Source organism: Dasypus novemcinctus, chromosome 19 (genome assembly GCF_030445035.2).
Source record: "Dasypus novemcinctus isolate mDasNov1 chromosome 19, mDasNov1.1.hap2, whole genome shotgun sequence".
Taxonomy (NCBI): domain Eukaryota; kingdom Metazoa; phylum Chordata; class Mammalia; order Cingulata; family Dasypodidae; genus Dasypus; species Dasypus novemcinctus.
The window spans coordinates 78,887,622-78,906,953 of NC_080691.1; positions in this window are offsets into that span (position 1 = coordinate 78,887,622).

Below are 19,332 nucleotides of genomic sequence, written 5' to 3' on the forward strand. Positions count from 1 at the left end.
GTGATGCAGGGAATTATCCTAAGGGTAAGATACCCTTATAGCTAGAATAGATATGACGAAGTTATTTTTTATCATTACATTTTTATTTGACTTTTACATCCTGTATGAAGTAAAAACTGGGGTTGCAATTCAAAAATACAATAGTACTGACATTTGGATTTACCCATACTATTGCCCTCACTGGAGATCTTTATTTCTTCATGTAACTATTAACTGTTATTTTTACTTTCAACCCACAAAACTCTCTTTAGCTTCTCTTGTAGGACCAGCTTAATGATGTTGAACTCCCTCAGCTTTTGTTTATTTGGAAATGTCTTCATCTCTCCTTCATTTTTGAAAGGTTGTTTTTCCAAATATAGAGTTCTTGCTTGGCAATTTTTTTGCTGCCAGCACTTTGTGTCATTGCATTGCCTTCTTGTGTCCATGGTTCTTGAGAAGAATTGACACTTACTCTTAGTGAGGATCCTTGTACATTACACATTGCATCTCTCATGTGGCCTTCAGAATTCTTGCTTTATTTTTGGTATTTGGTTGATTTTCATAGAACAGTGGGTCCAAACATGAAGTTTGTCAAATTTATATCATGCTTTGTAATAGAGTGGAAAGTGGTTATATTAACTTTTTCTAATTAGAGAAGTTTCAGGTTTACAGCAATTCATCTAAAAATACAATGTTCCCATATACCCCTTGTAATTGACACTTTGCATTTGTGTGGTACCTTTGTTACAACTGATGGAAGAATATTAATATAGAACTATTAACTATAATCTGTAGTTTACATTAGGTGTAATTTCCTCCCACATACCACCCTATTATTGGCACCTTATCTTAGTGTAGCAGTTTGATATAATTGTTGAATTCCAAAAAGAAATATTGGATTATGTTTGTAATCTTTGATCTTTACCTGGACATGATTGAGTTATGATTAGGGCGTGACAAAGAACAGAGTTGGGACTTTTAATGTTAAAGGAATTTTGATTTTGGAGTTTGACGCTGAAAACTTAAACCAAAGCCCTGGGAAGTCAGCATGCAGAGGAAAGAGAAGCCAGCCCCAGGAGGGAAGGAACCTTGAAGCCAGAGTAAAGCAAGCTCCAGGAACGTAGGAACCCAGGAAGCCTGAACCCTCACAGACGTCAGCAGCCATCTTGCTCCAAATAGACTTTGGTGAGGGAAGTAACTTATGCTTTATGGCCTAGTATCTGTAAGCTCCTACCACAGATAAATACCCTTTATAAAAACCAACCAATTTCTGGTGTTTTGCATCATCACCTTTTTTGCCTGACTAATACACTTAGTGAGATACATTGTTGTAATTCATGAAAGAACATTCTTATACTTGTACTGTTAACCACAGTCCATCATCCACAACATGGTTCACTGTGTCATACACTCCCATGTTTTATCTTCTACCTTTCATTCTAGTAAGATACAAGACCCAAAACCTCCCCTTTCAAGCACATTCGCACGCAGAATTCAGTACTGTTAAATACACTCACAGTCATGTACTACCATCACCACCATCCTTTTCCATACCTTTATGATCAACCTAAATAGAAATTCTGCACAAATTAAGCATCAGCTCCCCATTTTCTATCTCAGTCTATCTCCTAGTAACCTATATTCTAGAGTCTAACTGTTTGAGTTTGCTCATTATGATTAATTCACATCAGAGAGATCAAACCATATTTGGCTTTTTGTGTCTGGGTTATTTCATTCAGCATAAAGACCTCAGAGTTCATCCATGTTGTTGCATGCATCAGGACTTCATTTCCTTACAGCTGAATAATATTTCATTGCATATATATACCACATTTTGTTTATCCATTAATTGGTTGATAGACAATTGGGTTGGTTCAATCTTTTGGCAATTGTGAATAATGCCACTATGAACACAGGTGTGCAAATATCTGAGTCCCTGATTTCAATTCTTCTGTGTGTATACCTAATAGCGGGATTGACAGGTCATATGGTAATTCTATATTTGCCTTCCTGAGGAACTGCCAAATTGTCTTCCACAGCAGCTACAACATTTTATATTACCATCAGCAAAGAATGAGTATTCCTATTTCTCCACATCCTCTTCAACACTTGCAATTTTCTGTTTTTTAAAAAATTGCTATTGTCATAGGTGTGAAATGATGTCTCGTTGTGGCTTTGATTTACATTTTCCTAATAACCAGTGATATTGATAATATTTTTCATGTGCTTTCATTTGTATAGCCTCTTTGGAGAAATGTCTGTTCAAGTTTTTTGCCCATTTTTAATTGGGCTGTTTGTTTTTTTATTGTTCACTTATAGGATTTATTTATATATTTTGGGTATGAATTCCTTATCAGATATGTGAATTCTGAATATTATCTCCCATTGAGTAGGCTGCCTTTTCACTTTTGTGACAAAGTCCTTTGTTGCACAAAAGCTTTTAATTTTGAGGAGGGTCCCATTTAAATAGTTGTTTTGTTGGTTGTGCATTGAGTGTAAAGCCTAAGAAACCATTCCCTAACACAAGATCCTGAAATGTTTCCCTATATTTTGTCGTAGGAGTTCTACAGTCCAAGCTCTTATATTTAGGTCTTTGTGTGAAGTACGGGTCCTCTTTCATTTTTTGGCATCTGGAAATCCAGTTCACCCAGCACTATTTGTTAAAGAGACCATTCTTTCCCAAATCATTGGACTTGGCAGGCTTGTCAAAAATCAATTGGTCATAGTTTTGAGGGTCTATTTCTGAACTCTCAGTTCAATTCTATTGGTCAATAGATCTATCCTTGTGCCAGTACTATACTGTTTTGTCCACTGTGCTTTTTTAACATGCTTTAAAGTCAGGATGTGTGAGTTCTCCAACTTCATTCTTTTTCAAGATGTTTTTGGATTATTTTGGGTCCATTATCCTTTCAAACAAATTTGATAATTGGCTTTTCCATTTCTGCAAGGTAGACCATTGAAATCTTGGTTGGGATTGCATTAATCTGTAAATCAATTTGGGTAGAATTGACATCTTAGCAATATTTAGTCTTCCATTCCGTGAACATGGAATGTCCTTCCTTTTATGCAGGTCTTCTCTGATTTCTTTTCAAATGATTTTAGTTTTCTGGATACAAGTCCTTTATATCCTTGGTTAAATTTTTCCCCCTAGATATTTGATTCTTTTAGTTGTTATTTTAAATGGAATTTTTTCTTGATTCCTTCCTCAGCTTCTTCATGACTAGTGTATACAATCACTACTGATTTTTGTCAGTTGATCTTGTTGCCTGCCACTTTGCTGAATTCAATTATAAGCTCTAGTAGTTTGTTGTTAATTTTCTGTGGCTTTTTATATATAGGATCATGTCATCTGCAAAGAGTGCAAGTTTTCTTCCTTTCCAATTTGGAGGCTTTTTCTTTCTTTTTCTGACTTAACTGCACAGACTAGAAGTTGCAGTACAATGTTGAATACCAGTGATGACAGCGGGATCCTTGTCTTGTTCTCAGTCTTAGGGGGAAATCTTTCCACCTTTCACCATTGAGTACAGAGTTAGCTTTCATATATGCCCTTTATCATGTTGAGGAAATTTCATTTCATTCCTATTATGCTTAGTGTTTTTTTTTAATCAAGAAAAAACACTGGAATTGTCAAATACCTTTTCTGTATCAATCAAGATGATCAGATGGTGTTTCCCCTTGATTTTGTTGATGTGGTGCATTACATTAATTGATTTTCTTATATCGAACCACCCTTTCATCCATGGTCTAAAACACCATAATTATGGTGTATAATTTTTTTAAGGTTCTGTTGGATTCAATTTGTAAGTATTGTGTTGAGGTTTTTGTATCTATAGTTATAATAAAAACTGGTTTCTAATTTTCTTTTCCTCTAGTATCTTTATCTGGCTTTTGATACTAGGGTATGTAGATGAAGATCTCATAGAATGAGTTAGGTAGTCTTTCTTCCCCTTCAAATTTTTTGAAAAGTTTGAGCAGGATTTGGATTAATACTTCTTGAAATGATAGGTGGAATTCACTTGTGAAGCCATCTGGTCCTGGGCTATTCTTTATTGGGAGTTTTTTCCCATTTGTGAATATACACATCTTGTTTTATTAGAGAAGTTGCGGGTTTACAAAACAGTCATGCATAATATCCAGATTTCCACACAGTACCTCACTACCAACACTTTGCATTTTTGTGAAACATTTGTTAACAATTGACGAAAGAATATCTAAATATTACTTTTAACTATAGTCCATAGCTTACACTGAGTGAATTTTCTGAATAAACTATACAATTATTAATCTCTTGCGATATTATTGTATTAATATATTTGCTAGAGTTCATGAAAGAATTTCTCATCTTTGTGCTGATAACCACAGCCCATCATGCACCAGAGGGTTCAGTGTGATTTACAGTTCCATGCCTTGTACAATCCATTCAAAGTGTACACTTGTTGATTTACAATATCATCACAGAGTTGTGCTGTCCTCACCACAGTCACTTTTAGAATATTTTTCTTACTCCAGAAAAAAAAATCTCATATTCTCTCATACCTCCCTATTGCTGACCTGTAGCATTAAATATAGTGCCTTCATTGATATTGATGAGAAAATATTACAATATTACTATTAACTATAGTGCATAATTTACACTAGTTGTATTTTTCCCATATATTGCCATATTCTTAACACCTTGTAATAGTGATATACATTTGCTGTAGTCCAAAACATTCTTATTTTTGTACTATTAACCCCAATCCTCATCCATCTCCAAAACCACTATATTATACAGTCCTGAGATTATCTTCTAGTTTCCTTTGTATTGATGCGTATGACCCTAGATTATCCCTTTCAGCCAAAATTATATTTATGTATAAGCAGTACTAGTAATATTCATTATATTGTGTGACCATTATCTGTACCCATTTCCAAATATTTACATTCAACCGAATAAAAAATTCTATAGACCTTAAGTATCAGTCCCCAGTTCTCAATACTCAATCTGTATCCTAGTATCCTGTACTCTAGATTTTAACTCCATGACTTCACTAATGATATTTAGTGCATGTTAGTGAGATCATACAGTATTTCTCCTTTGGTGTCTGACTTAATTAACTTAACATAATGTCCTCAAGGTCCATCCATGCTGTCACATGTATCCTGATCTCATTTCTTCTTGCAGCTGAATAGTATTCCACAATATGTTTATATCACATTTTGTTCCATCCAATCATACGGTTTGGACACTTGTGTTTCCATGTTTTGGCAATTGCGAATAATGCTGCTATGAACATCAGTGTGTAGATATCAGTTTTCATCATTGCTTTCCATTCTGCTAAATGTAGTCCTCGTAGCCGGATTGCTGGATCATATAGCAGTTCTATATAGTTAGCTTTCTGAGGAATCACCACACTCTCTTCCGCAAAGCCTGCACCATTCTACATTTTCACCAGCAGTGAAGGAGTGTTTCTATTTTTCCACATCCCCTCCAATACTCCTGGTTTTCTTTTTTTTTTAATAGTGGCCATTCTATATGGTGTGAAATAATGTTTGATCGAAGTTTTGATTTATGTTTCCCTAATAGCTAGTGATGTTGAACATCTTTTCATGTCGTTTTTAGCCATTTGTATTTTCTCTTTGGAAAAATGTCTGTTCAAGTTTTTTGCCCTTTTAAAAAATTGGTTTGCTTGTCTTTTTGTCATCGAGTTGTTTGATATCTTTATATATCTCAGCAGTTAAGCCTTTATCTAATAAGTGACTTATCTGATAAATTACCAAATATTTTCTCCCATTCAGGAGGCTGCCTTTGTACCTTCTTGACAAAGTTGTTTGAAGTACAACAATGCTTAAGTTCATGTATTTTTTCTTTTGTTGCTCCTGCCTTGGGTGTAAGGTGTAAGAAACCACCTCCCACCACAAGATTCTGAAGATGGTTCCTTAATTTTCTTCTAGGATCTCTGTGGATCTAGCTTTTATATTTAGGTCTTTTGTCTTTTTTGAGTTAATTTTTGTATAAGTTTTGATATAGGGGTCCTATTTCTATCATTTGGATATGGATGTCTAGTTCCCCCAGCACCATTTGTTGAACAGAGTGTTCTAACCCAACAGGGTGTATTTACCACCTTGTCAAAAAATCAATTGACCATAGATGTGAGAGACTGTTTCTGAACTCTCAATTCAATTCTATCGGTCAATATGTCTATCTTTATGCCAGAATCATGCTGTTTTTACCAGTGTAGCTAAGTGATATGCTTTAAAGTGAGGGAAAGAGTCCTTCAGCTTCCTTCTTTTTAAAGATATTTTTGGCTCTTCAGAGCCCCTTACCCTTCCAAATAAGTTTTATTGGCTTTTTCAACTTCAAAAAAGGCTTTTGGAATTTTAGTTGGGATTGCATTGAATCAATTTGTGTAGAACTGACATCCTAATGATATTTCGTCTTCCATTCCATGAACACTGGAATGTCTCTGCTGTGAATGGGTCTACAGCCTCTGTCTGTGGTTGGAGGCAGCCAGACCTTGCTGATTGTGTGTGAATCTCAAGCCACAGGGAATTCAATGAAGGGGAGGAGAAAGGGAACCAACTGGCAGTCCAGAATCTAATTTCTTAACTGAGATTTTTCTATTTCTTTGATTCAACATTCACTGAGTCCTTCTCCAGTCTCTATCATCCTCTAAAGTTTTAAGCAAGTAGAATTTGTCCTTTTATTTGCTAAATCCCTGGGGAAGCTTTTTCAGGGGTTGTCTCACATCATCATGTTAATGATGTCAACTACCTGATTCCTATTCTATGTTGTTGTAAGGTAGAACGCCTTCCTGTAATTGATGTCAACCCGCATACTGAATATCACCGTTTCTAGGCACACGGTATGCGTTGAGAAACAATTACTTCAAGTGACCGGCAAAGGAGGATGTGGTGTTTGTGTTTGTGTCCTGGGTCAACATGTTCGTAAAAGGATGATATTTCCTTCTTTTCTTGAAATGTGGCTTCCTCTTTCATAGCTGTTGTTAAGAAAGGTTTAGTTTCTGGTTAGAATCAGTACAGCTAGGATAATGTCATGTTGTGTAATAGCATGTGCACTAGCTGTTAGCTTGGCAGAAAGTCAGCTGGCACTGTTAAAAGGGTTTAATTATGGAGATGTAGTGAAGGGATTATTTATATAGTTGTGATATGGTTAAGAAAAATTGATAAAGGATGGTGGGGCACTCTCGGAATAACAATAAGGGTTATTCTGACCAATCTTGGACTTGAAGGGGCAAGGAGAAGGAGCAGTTGTAGGAACTTGGGAAGGGTTTCAGCTTGCAGCAGAAGAATCCAACCACTGCCCAAATGTGATGTCCTATGAGGGGATAAGGGAAATTTGGGGAAATAAATACCTTGAATTTTCTTTCTCATCCTGTCCTTCTTGTCCTTCATGGCTACCACTGGCCAATCTCAGCTGGAAGACAGAACACAAGAGGGCATTTGGTAGAGTCCATACAGAATAAATTCCCAGTGTACAGAACAGGTTAGAGAAAGATGGAGATAAGAATCTTTCACAATCTCCCAAAGTCAATTTTTACATGCTTGTTGAAGTATGACAGGTGATCCCCCTCCCACTCTTCCTTAGACTGAGCATTTGTTCCCTTGGCTTGTGAAATGAGTTGGAGTCATGATGGTGACAGCCTACAGTTCTACTACAGCAGGATGAAACACTGAGGTAGGGATTAGAGAAGATGGTCATTAGCAGCTTCCCCTATCTAACAACTTCTGCTTATTTAAAAATAAAATAAAATATTATTGAGGTATAGCAGTCATTCATGAACAACAAGTGTATAGTAAAATTTATGAATTTACCAAACAAACATGCAAATCATCATACAAGGCTCCCACACATCTCCCCACCACTAACACTTTTCATTGTTGTGAAACTTTTGTTACAAACTATGAAAGAGCATCATCGAAATACTACTACTAATTATAGCCAATATCTTACATTTGGTGTATTTTCCCCCAAACCACCCAATTATTAACACCTTATATTAGTATTATATATCTGTTACCATTCATGAGGAAATATTCTTATATTTGTTCTTTACCATAGCCCACCATCCGCCACTGGATTCTGTGTGTTATAGAGTCCCATGCTTTGTACAAGCCATTCAAAGTGTACACTCAGTGGCTTTCATTTTCATCACAGAGTTGTACTGTCATCATCTCAGTCCATTTGAAAATGTTTCCATTACTCCACAAGGAAAAATCTCATAAGCCTTTATACCTCCTATTGTTATCTCTTAGTATTGAATAAATATCTTCCTGTCATTGCTGCAAAATATTACAATATTACTGTTAACTTTCATCCATAAGTTACATTATTTGTAAATTTCCCATGTAGCACCATATTCTTAGCGCTTCGTAAAAGAAGACCATTCTTATATTTATACTATTTACCACAATCTTCACTCTCTACTGAAATCACTATGTTATATATGCCCTGGATTATTCTCTAGTTTCCTTTCAGTTGACAGTTACTTCCACAGACTACACTTTTAAGCCACAATCAGATCTAAAAATCAGCAATGTTAGTTATACTTGTTATAATGTGTTTCTCTCAAGTCTATTCATTTCCACACTTAAGAAGTTACCCTTATTAATTATGTGGTATACATTAAGCATATTTCCCTATCTATTTCCTAGTAAACTGTATTATAGACTTTACCTTCATGAGTTTATTCAACATATTTAGTTCATATTAGTGAGACCATATAATATTCGTCTTCTTGTGTCTGGCTTATTTCATTCAACATAATATATTCTCTAGGTTCCATCCATGTTGTCATATGCATCCTGATTTCATTTCTTCTTATAGCTGAATAGTATTCCACTGTGTGTATATTAATATACCACATTCATTGGTTGATGGACATTTGGGCTGGTTCCATATTTTAGCAACTGTAAATAATGCTGCTATGAACATTGGTGTGCAAATGTTATTTTGTGTTCTTGCTTTCAGCTCTTCAGAATATACTCATAGAAATGAGACTGATGGATCATACCGCAGTTCTATATTCAGGTTCTTTAGGTACTACCAACTGTCTTGGACAGAGGCTGCCTCATTTGACCTTTCCACCAACATGAAGGAGTGCTACTGTTTCACCACATCCTTTTCAGCACTTGTAGCTTTAAAAAAAAAAATGGCCATGCTATAAGGTGTGAAATGGTATCTCAGTGTAGTTTTGATCTGCATTTCCCTAATATTTAGTGATGTTGAGTACTTATTCATGTGCTTTTTTTGCCGCATGCATTTCTTATTTGGAGAAATGTCTATTCAAGTCTTTTGCCCATTTTATAATTGAGTTGCTTGTCTTTTTATCATTGAGTTCTATGAATATGTTTATCTCTTTATTTAAAATGGGTATCAAGCCATTATTGGATATGTGATGTCCAAATATTTTCTCCCATTGAAAAGGCTTCTTTTATCTTTCTTGACAAAGTCTTTTGAAGATCAAGAGTGTTTAATTTTAAGGAGGTCCCATTTATCTATTTTTTCATTCATTGCTTGTGCTTTAGATGGAAGGTTTAAGAAACTACCAGCCTACATCAAGAAAGATAAGATATTTTCTTGCAATTTTCTTCTAGGAGTTTTATGTTTGTAGCTTTTATATTTAGGTCTTTTTTCCATTTTGAGTTAATTTTTGTATATGTTGTGAGATAGTGGTCCTCTTTCTATCTTTTGAATATATAGACATGGATATCTAGTTCTCTCAGCACCATTTGTTAAATAGACTATTCTGGCTCAATTGGGAGGGCTTAACAGCCTTGTAAAAAATCACTTGACCATGGATGTGAGGGTTTATTTCTGAGTTCTTGATTCAGTTTCATTGGTCAATCTATATATCTTTATGCCAGTCCCAGTTTGTTATTTATTTATCACTTTTGTGAAGTAATTGCTTTAAAGTTAGGAAGTGAGAGTCCTTTAACTTTGTTCTTCTTTTTAAAGACACCTTTGGCTATTTGGGGCCCCTGACCCTTCCAAATAAATTTGATAATTGACTCTACCATTTCTCCAAAAAGGGCTTTAGAATTGTTATTGGGATTGCATTGAATTAGTAAATCAGTTTGGGTAGAACTGACATCTTAATGATATTTAGTTTTCCATTCCATGAATACAGAATGTCCTTCTATTTATTTAAGTCATCCTAGGACCTTATAACAAAGTTTTTTAGTTTTCTGAATACAGGGCCTTTATGACCTTGGTTAAACTTATCCCTAAATATTTGAATCTTCTAGTTGCTCTTAGAAATGAAATTTTTTCCTGCTTTCCTCCTCAGATTGCTCATCAGTAGTATATATAAATGCTATTGCTTTTGCATATTAAAATGTATCCAACCATTTTGCTGAACTCGTCAATTACTTCTAGAAGCATTGTTGTGGATTTTTCAGGATATTTTAGATGTAGCATCACGTATCAGTGAATAATGAAAGTTTTACTTCTTCCTTTCCTGTTTGGATGCTTTCTATTTCTTTAGCTAGCATAATTGCTCAAGTTAGAACTTGTAGCACAATAATGAATAACAGTCATGACAGTGATGACCAGATCCTGGTCTCAGTGGGAAAGCTTTCAGTATTTCAACATTGAGTACAATCTAGCTGTAAGTTTTTCATATATGCACTTTACGATATTGAGAAAGCTTCCTTCTATTCCTGTCTTTTGAAGTATTTTTACCAAGAATGGATGCTGTGTTTTGTCAAATGCTTTTCTGAATCAACAGAGAAGATCATGTGATTTTTCTTCAATTTATCAATAAGGTTTATTACACTAATTGATTTTCTTGTGTTGAACCATGCTTGCATACCTGGGATAAAACTCAGTTGATTGTGGTGTATAATTATTTTAATGTGCTTTTGGATGTGGTTTGCAAGTATTTTGTTGAGGATTTTTGCATCTACATTCATTAGAGATATTGGTCTGTAGTTTTCTTTTTTTCATAGTATCTTTATCTGGTTTTGGTGTTAAGGTCATGTCTGTTTCACAGACTGAGTTTGGTAGTGTTCTTTTCTGTTTAATTTTGTGGAAGAGATTATGCAAGATTGATACTAGATTATCATAGAACAATTGGTAGAATTCACTTGTGAAGCTATCTCTTCCTGGACTTTTCATCTTTGGGAATTTTTTTGTTTTGTTTTTAGGTTTTTTTTCTATTTTTCACTTTTAAAGATACTGAGATTATACAAATGTCATATACAAAATATAGAGGATTGCCATATGCCCCATTCCCCACACTTCCCACATTTTCCCACATTAACAACATCCTTTGTTAGTGCTGTACATTCATTGCTATTGTTGAACACATTTCGGAGCATTGCCACTAAGTGTGGATTAAATTTTACATTGTAGTTTACACTGTCTCCCATCCAATTCTGTAGTTATATCTATACAAGATATAGAATGGCCTGTATCTGTCATTGCAATGTCATTTAGGACAATTCCCAAGTCTCTAAAATGACCTTTGGGTGGTTTTTGGTGACTGTTTCAATCTCTTCACTTGTCATTGGCTTACTGAGGTCTTCTATTTCTTCTAGGGTCAGTGTAGGTATTTTGTGTGTTTCTAGGAATTTGTCCATCTTGTCTAAATTGACTTGTTTCTTTTTTTGGCTTACAGTTATTCAGAGTATCCTCTTATGATCTCTCTTATTTCTGTGGTGTCAGTGCTGATGTTCCCCTTCTAATTTCTGATTTTATTTATTTGCATCTTCTCTCTTTTTTCTTTGTCAGTCTAGCTAAGGTTTTGTCGAATTTGTTCTTCTCAAAGAGCCAAGTTTTCTTTTGGTTTTGTTAATTCTCTCTATTGGTGTTTTTCATTTATTTCTGCTCTGATTTTTATTATTTCTTTTCTTTGAGTTGTTTCTTTTTTTGTTGTTTTTTTTAGGTCCTCCAGGCATGCAGTTAGGTCTTCAATTTTAGCCCTTTCTTATTTTTTAAAAAAAAAATTATTGAAATATATCATTCATACATAGCATGATTGTTTTATAAGTTTGCAACTTCTGTCATAAGAAAATATATCTTCTTCTTTTTTACTCTAAGCATGGAGGGCTATGAATTTTTCCCTCAGCACTGCCTTTGTGGTATCACATAGTTTGTTTTTTCTTACTTTATTTTGAAAGAAGTTTTAGATTAGAGAAAAGTTACATAAAAATATAGGGGGTTCCTATATACCCTATATACCCCCTGCCTTCTCACCTATTCACTTATTAACATCTTTCATTAATGGAACATTTGTTATAATTGATGAAAAACATTGAGGTATTGCTACTAACCACACTCTATAGTTTACATTGTGGCTTACATTTTGTACCATGCACTTTTATAGGTTTTGATAAAATGCACAATTGGCTGTTTCTGTCATTGAAAACTCATGCAGAACAATTCCAATGCCCTAAAAATGCCCTATGTTCCACCTACCTCAGAGCCCATGATAACCAATAAGTTTCAATTTTTCAAGGATAAGTTTCTTAGGTACAAGAAGTAATATTTAGCACTTGACATTTTCATCTATTTTCTTTTATTAGGTACTGCCTAATAAATAAATGTACTTGAGAGATTCCCCTCTATCTGAGAATGTGTCAGGGCTCCCCAAGATGGGGGTTTAATATTCTCTTGTTTATCATGCGGGTTTCCACCCACTGAGATAACACCCTATGACAAGATTCATATTCCACAGAAGTAGGCCCCAGGTGCAAACTTTCCCACACGCCCTGCCCCGACGCTCTGCACTAGTGACCCTCCCCTTGCCACATTTGCCAGAAGAACATTCCCACAATTGTATTTTCAACTACAGACCTCCACCTTCCCAGAGATAACCAGTTCCTTCCTCTAGCCCTACCCCCAGTTCCATGGATAGTCCAACCCACCTCCCAACCTTGTTTTCCCTTCCACTCCAGCACTGGTACTCCACTCACATTCTTTTTTTTTTTTTTTCCTATTTTTTTTAATTATTTATTTATTTTTTAAAATTACATTATGAAAAATATGAGGTCCCATTCAACCCCACCGCCCCCACCCCCCACTGCCCCCACAGCAACACTCTCTCCCATCATCATGACACATCCATTGCACCTGGTAAGTTCATCTCTGAGCATCACTGCACCCCATAGTCAATGGTCCACATCATAGCCCAGACTCTCTCACGTTCCATCCAGTGGGCCCTGGGGGGATCTATAATGTCCCGTAATTGTCCGTGAAGCACTATCCAGGACAACTCCACGTCCCGAACACGCCTCCACATCTCATCTCTTCCTCCCGTTCCCCACACCCAGCAGCCACCATGGCTACCGTTCCCACACCCATTCCACATTTTCTCTGTGGACATTGGATTGGTTGTGTCCATTGCACACCTATGTCAAGTGAGGGCTTAGATTCCATATGGGTACTGGATGCACTCCTCCCGCTTCCAGTTGTAGACACTCTAGGCTCCATGTTGTGGTGGTTGACCTTCTTCAACTCCATGTTGGCTGAGTGGAGTAAGTCCAATAAATCAAAGTGTAGGAGCTGAAGTCTGTTGAGGCTCTGGGCCTGGGTGTCATATTATCTCCACTCACATTCTTGAACCACTATCACCTCAATCTACTGCCAAACCATTTCCTTCTACCTTATCATAGGTTCTTCCCAGATGAAACACTGACTTACCACTCGGTACTCACTTTCGGTCTCCTGGTAACCTATCCTCCAGGCTCTAGCTCTGTGAGTCTGCTCAATATGCTTGTATCAGATGAATGAGGCCACGTAATATTTGTCCTTTAGTGACTGGCTTACTTCACTCAACATAAGGTATTTGAGATTCATCTATGCTGTCAGATGTGTCAAAATTTCACTCCTTGATAAACTCTCTTAACTTCTGTTTATCTGTGAATATTTTGAATTTTCCTTTATTTTTGAATGCCAGCTTTGCTGGATAAAGAATTCTTGGCTGGCAGTTTTTCCTTTAACACCCTTACTATGTCATACCACTGCTTTCTCACCTCCATGGTTTCTGATGTGAAATCAGCACTTAATCTTAATGAGCTTCCCTTATATATGCCGGATCTCTTTTCTCTTGCTGCTTTCAGAATTCTCTCTCCTTCCTGAGCATTTGACAATCTGATAAGTATGTGTCTCAGGGCAGGCCTGTTAGGATTCACACTGTTTGGAGTGGCCTTCCTAGACATGTACATCCATGTACCTCAAAGGAGTTGGGAGATTTTGGGCCATTATTTCCTCTAACACTTCTGTCCCCTTTCCCTTCTCTTCTCCCTCTGGGATGCTTACAATGCATATGTTTGTATTTTTGTGTTGTCCCTGCTGAATTTTTTTCTATCTTTTTATCTCTCTGTTCTACTATCTGAGTGAGTTCATATGTTCTATCTCCAACATCGTAAATCCTTTCTTCTGGTTGTTTAAATCTGTCATTAAGTGCTTCAAGCATATTTTTTATTTCTTTCATGTGCCTTTCATCACCATCAGATCTGTTATCATTTTATGTATGTATATGATTTCTTCTGTACATTCCCCTAGTATCTTCTTAATATCCTTCATCTCTTCCTTCACTTCAATAGGTTGATTCATATTTATTTGGACATCTGTGATTATTTGATGCATGTTTATGCCTCCTTCTGTTTTTTAGTTTTCTCATTAGACTGGGCCATGTCTTCCTGTTTCTTAGTATGGCTTGTAAATTTTTGCTGATGTCTAGGTATTTGTTTATTTTGATGGGCTTATTCAGGTGGATATGTTCTCTTTCTACCCTTGTGTTTCATTTCATTTTCTGTTAAGTGTCCTCTATGACACTTGGTTCCATTAATTCTATATCCTTGTAGTTTTCCCTGTTCTTTCAAAAAATATTAAGACCATAAAAAAAGAAAGAAGAAGAAGAAATAATAATAATTTAAAAAATGAAAGAAAAGTAGTCATGAAAGAGCCAGGGAAAAATAAGTAATGAGTGACAAATCATAAAAAAATAAAAAGGATTAAGAACAAAAAGGCAGGAGAAGAAGAAAAAAAAATAAAACAAGAAATAAAAGACCGGAAAGATGAGAAATGAAGAAAGAATATGAAGTCCAAATGAGAAGTTGGAATGAAAGGGAAGCAAAGGAAGAGGGAAAAATGGAGTAAGAAAAGAAATAAAGAAAATAAGGAGAAAAAGGGAAACAAAAGTAAAACAAAACAAAACAAAACAGAATAAATAGGCCTTTCTCTCAACTGTCTCAGGCTGCTCGTGCTCACCAAATCAATCACCCTGTGGCCCACCCTCCACAGGCAAGGTACTCGGATGTAGAGAAAAAAATAAAGAACAAAGAATATAAATAATAAAACATGTAAAAACCTTAAAACTTTCAACCTAATTTCTCTATTAGGAGGCTGCTTCTCCCGCAACTTCCTCTCCCCCAGGGAGCTGGTTGTGCCTGACAACACACTGGATCACTCTCTGGCTCCCTTCTCTTCCAGGTTGCTTGGGCATCCAATGGCTTGCAGGCTGCCCCTCCAGGCTCCCCTCTTACCCAGAGGACTGTTAGGTGCCTGTCAGTCCAACCCTTCACTGATCCAGTTCCTCTCTCTCCCAGGGCGAATGAGTGTGACAGCTGATCTCATCAGCTTGCTCCCTTCCCTCTCTCTTGAGCCGCTTCAGCGCAGGCTGTTGTTGTTGTTGTTTTTTTCTGGTCCACCTGCCCTACTTCCCCTTACATCTCTCACCACCTGAGCCAACTGGGTACCGGTACCCACACCTCTTTGCCCTGCAGCTCCCAAACCTTGAGAGACTGCTGGGCACGGGGATGCAATTCTGGTCGCCTAGTGGCTTTCCTCACTCTTGGAGCGTCCAGACAAATCATTTCCCTGATTCCCTCTGTGAGCCAGCTGAGAATTGGCTTGCCTGCCCTACCTCCAGTGGCTTCCCTCTCTCAGTCAACTAGGTCCTCCTTCTCTAGCTGCTCTCTCTAATTGCCCCCATGGTCCCACAGCTTCCTTTCTTCCAGGTAAACCTGCCTACCTTCCCACAGGTTTCTGAAGAAGGAGTACAGCCTGCTGTTCCCTACTCTGCCATCTTGGATTGCCTCCTCTAATTTTTTTTTTTAATCTCCTCCATTGTGTCTTTCATTCCTATAAGCTCTGTTACTTTCCTTTGTAAGTTTCCAAATTGTTCTTTATGTTCACCCAATGTCTCCTTTTTTAAAAGAGAATTTTCAGACTCGCACATCCAAGTAACCCATTTTTCAAATTTATTTTGTTTATTTATTCTCTTTCCCTTTGTTGTTTTTGCACTTGCTGTCTGCTTTCTGTGTCCATTCTTTGTGTGCTCTCTGTGTCTCCTTGTCTTCTCGTCTTCTCTTTAGGAAGCACTTGGGAATTGATCCTGGGACCTCCAATGTGGGAGAGAAGCACTCAATCATTTGAGCCACCTCAACTCCCTCATTTGTTGAGTCTCTCATTGTCTTTCCACTTTGTCTCTTTTTTTTGGAGCCAGCCTGCCATTCAGGCCAGCTCATCATGAGAGCCAGCTTGCCTTCACCAGGAGGCCCTGTGAAATGAACCTGGGACCTCTCATATGGTAGATGGGAGACCACTTGCTTAAGTCACATCTGCTTTCCCCAGTGTCTTCCTAATATCCATTATCTCTTAAGTCATATTTTTTCAATTATTTGAATTGATTTAGGAGATTTCTGTGATTATTATTGATTAGTTTTCTTAAATCCTGTATCTCATCATGGTATTTGTTTTGTTCCTTTGTCTGGGCCATTGCTTCCTGTCTCCTAGTATGGCTTGTAATTTTTTGCTGATGTCTGAGTATCTGAATATGTTGGTGAATTTACTCTGATGGCCCATTTCTCTCTCCCACCTAGATATTTTTTTTCATGGCTCTTCTCTGATTTTTGGTTCAAATTATACTGATTCTTTAAAACTGCCCAGCTCATGTTATCAAAATTGGGCTAGGGACTTACTAAAGAGGCACAGATTTTCTCCCAGGAGTTTCATCTAAGAGAGACCTAAAAGCAGTTTTTCTCGTTGTAGTTTCCTTTCTGGCTAGTTGATGGCAGTCATTGGTGAACTTTCCCATGGAGTTTTCTTTCAACCTCCAACTGCCGGTGTTTCTGGTCTGGTCAGAGACAATATTCAAAGTAGGTTCTATTGTTCAAATTCACTGAAAAGAAACTGCTCTCTGCCCTCTGATGTATCCTCCTTCTTCCCAGGGAAGAAGACATCTGTTCCCCTCTGAGTTGGTTGTAGTGAGCCAGGGGATTTTACCCAGGCTGCTTATCTTTTGGGTGCCCTTCCTGACCAGCTCAGGGTTTAGTAACTCATGTTTGCTGTTTCAGGTTCTTCGTCTCTCTGTCCCTCACCTGCCTTGGGTTTGTGCAGCACTGGTCTGCTGAACCCCAAAGCAGGCCCCTCAGACAGCTTTTGGCCCTTTCTCCATTATTTTTGTAAGAGTTGAGCCCTGCCTGCCTATTCTGAGGCCATCTTCCCAGAACCTCTAGCTTCTGCTTTTGTTAGCTCTCAGTTTGTTTGTTGGCTCACTTTAATGTTTCTCTATGTCTCTCTCTGGGGTTTTATGTTAAACTCTCTAAGGCAGAGAGATACACAATTTGAATGGATTGGCTAGTCAACATCCAAAAATGGAGAAATGCTGTAAGTTAGACTTCCTTGCTTGCCTACCTTGTCGGTTGTTGGTTGGTACATGTAGTAAACCAAAGGGGTGCTGATGCAAAGTACCAGAAACCTGTTGGCTTTTATAAAGGGTATTTATTTGGGGTAAAAGCTTGCAGTTACAAGGTCCTAAAGAGTCCAACTCAAGGTACCATAAGAGGTACTTTCTCACCAAAGTCAGCTGCCACGTGTTGAAGCAAAATGGTGGGCCTATCTCTGCTTGGCCTCTCCTTCCTTCTTCTTCTTAAGACTCTGGGGGCCCAGATTCTTCCGATCTCAGCTATAAGTGGCATAGTGCTTTTCTCTCAGGGTTTCCTATATCAGCTGCATACTACCAAGCAATTGGCTCATCTCTTTTCCCAGGGCTGCAGGATCAAAGCTATCTCCTCCGTGTTTATGGAGCTCTCTCTCTTATTGTGTGTCTTCTTGAGTGAGTGTCCATTTATATCAGCCCACCAAGGGGACTAATCTTTACAGGTAATTTAATCAATGCAAGCCAGCTGAATCTAAGGCATTCAAAAGGTATCATACCCAGAGGAAGAGACCTGTTTACAAACATAATCTATCATTTGGGGATTCATAAATAATCTCAAACTTCTACAGTAGGCATAGGGACCAATCCCTGTCCAATCAGCTGTATTTTAGAGGGAAATGTATGCAATGAACGGCTTCCAGCCTGAGTTAGTTGTGCAGTGTATGTGTTCACTTTGGCTATGTAACTGACCACCCCAAATCTTAGTTGCTTAAAACAACAGCCATTAATTTAGTTCTGATTTTCTGGTTTGGCGAGCCAGTTCTTCTGGTCTGGGCTGGCTCAGCTGGTTTCTCGTTGGATCTTTTCTTAATTTTCACTTTTTTAAAAAAAAAGATACTTAGATTACATTAGTGTTACATAAAAATATAGGGAGAGGGAAGAAGAGGTGTGATGCGGGGACATTTTTGGGACTTAGAGTTGTCCTAAATGAAGACTATAGGGAAGAATCTTTTTTATGCTTCTCTCTTTGTGTTTGGTGGTGGTTTGTTGGAAATCCACATCATTCTTTGCCTCAGTCATCACAAATTCTTAAAGTGTCTGTGTCTGTATCCAATTCTCTCCTTATAGGGACACTAGAAATATTGGAAACCCACTTTACTCCAGTTTGACCTCGTCTTAACTAATAAAATCTTCAATGACGTTATTACCAAATGATGTCACATTCACAGGACCTGGGGTAAGGACTTGAATGTGTCTTTTTGGGCAGACAATTAAACCCATAAAAAAAGTGAACAATTCAGTACCACTTAGTACATTTGAAATGTTCTCCAACCACTACCTCTATCTGGTTCCAAAACCTTTCCTTCACCCTGAAACCCTGTACCCATTAAACATTAAGTTGCTCCCCAATTCCTCACTCCCTCCAGGCCCTAGCAACTGCCAATCTGCATCCTCTCTCTATGGATTTACCTATTCTGAATATTTCCCATAAATGGTGTCATACAAAATGTCACTATTCTGTGACATAGCATAATGTTTTTAAGGTTCATCCGTGTTGTAGCATTTTTCACTACTTCATTCCTTTTCATGGCAGAATATTATTGCATTATATGTACATACTACAATTTATTTGCCCATTCATCTGTTAATGTACATTTGCATTGTGTCTACTTTTAGACTATTGTGAAGACTGCTAGTATGAACGTTCCAGAACATGTATTTGTTGGAGTAACAGTTTTTAATT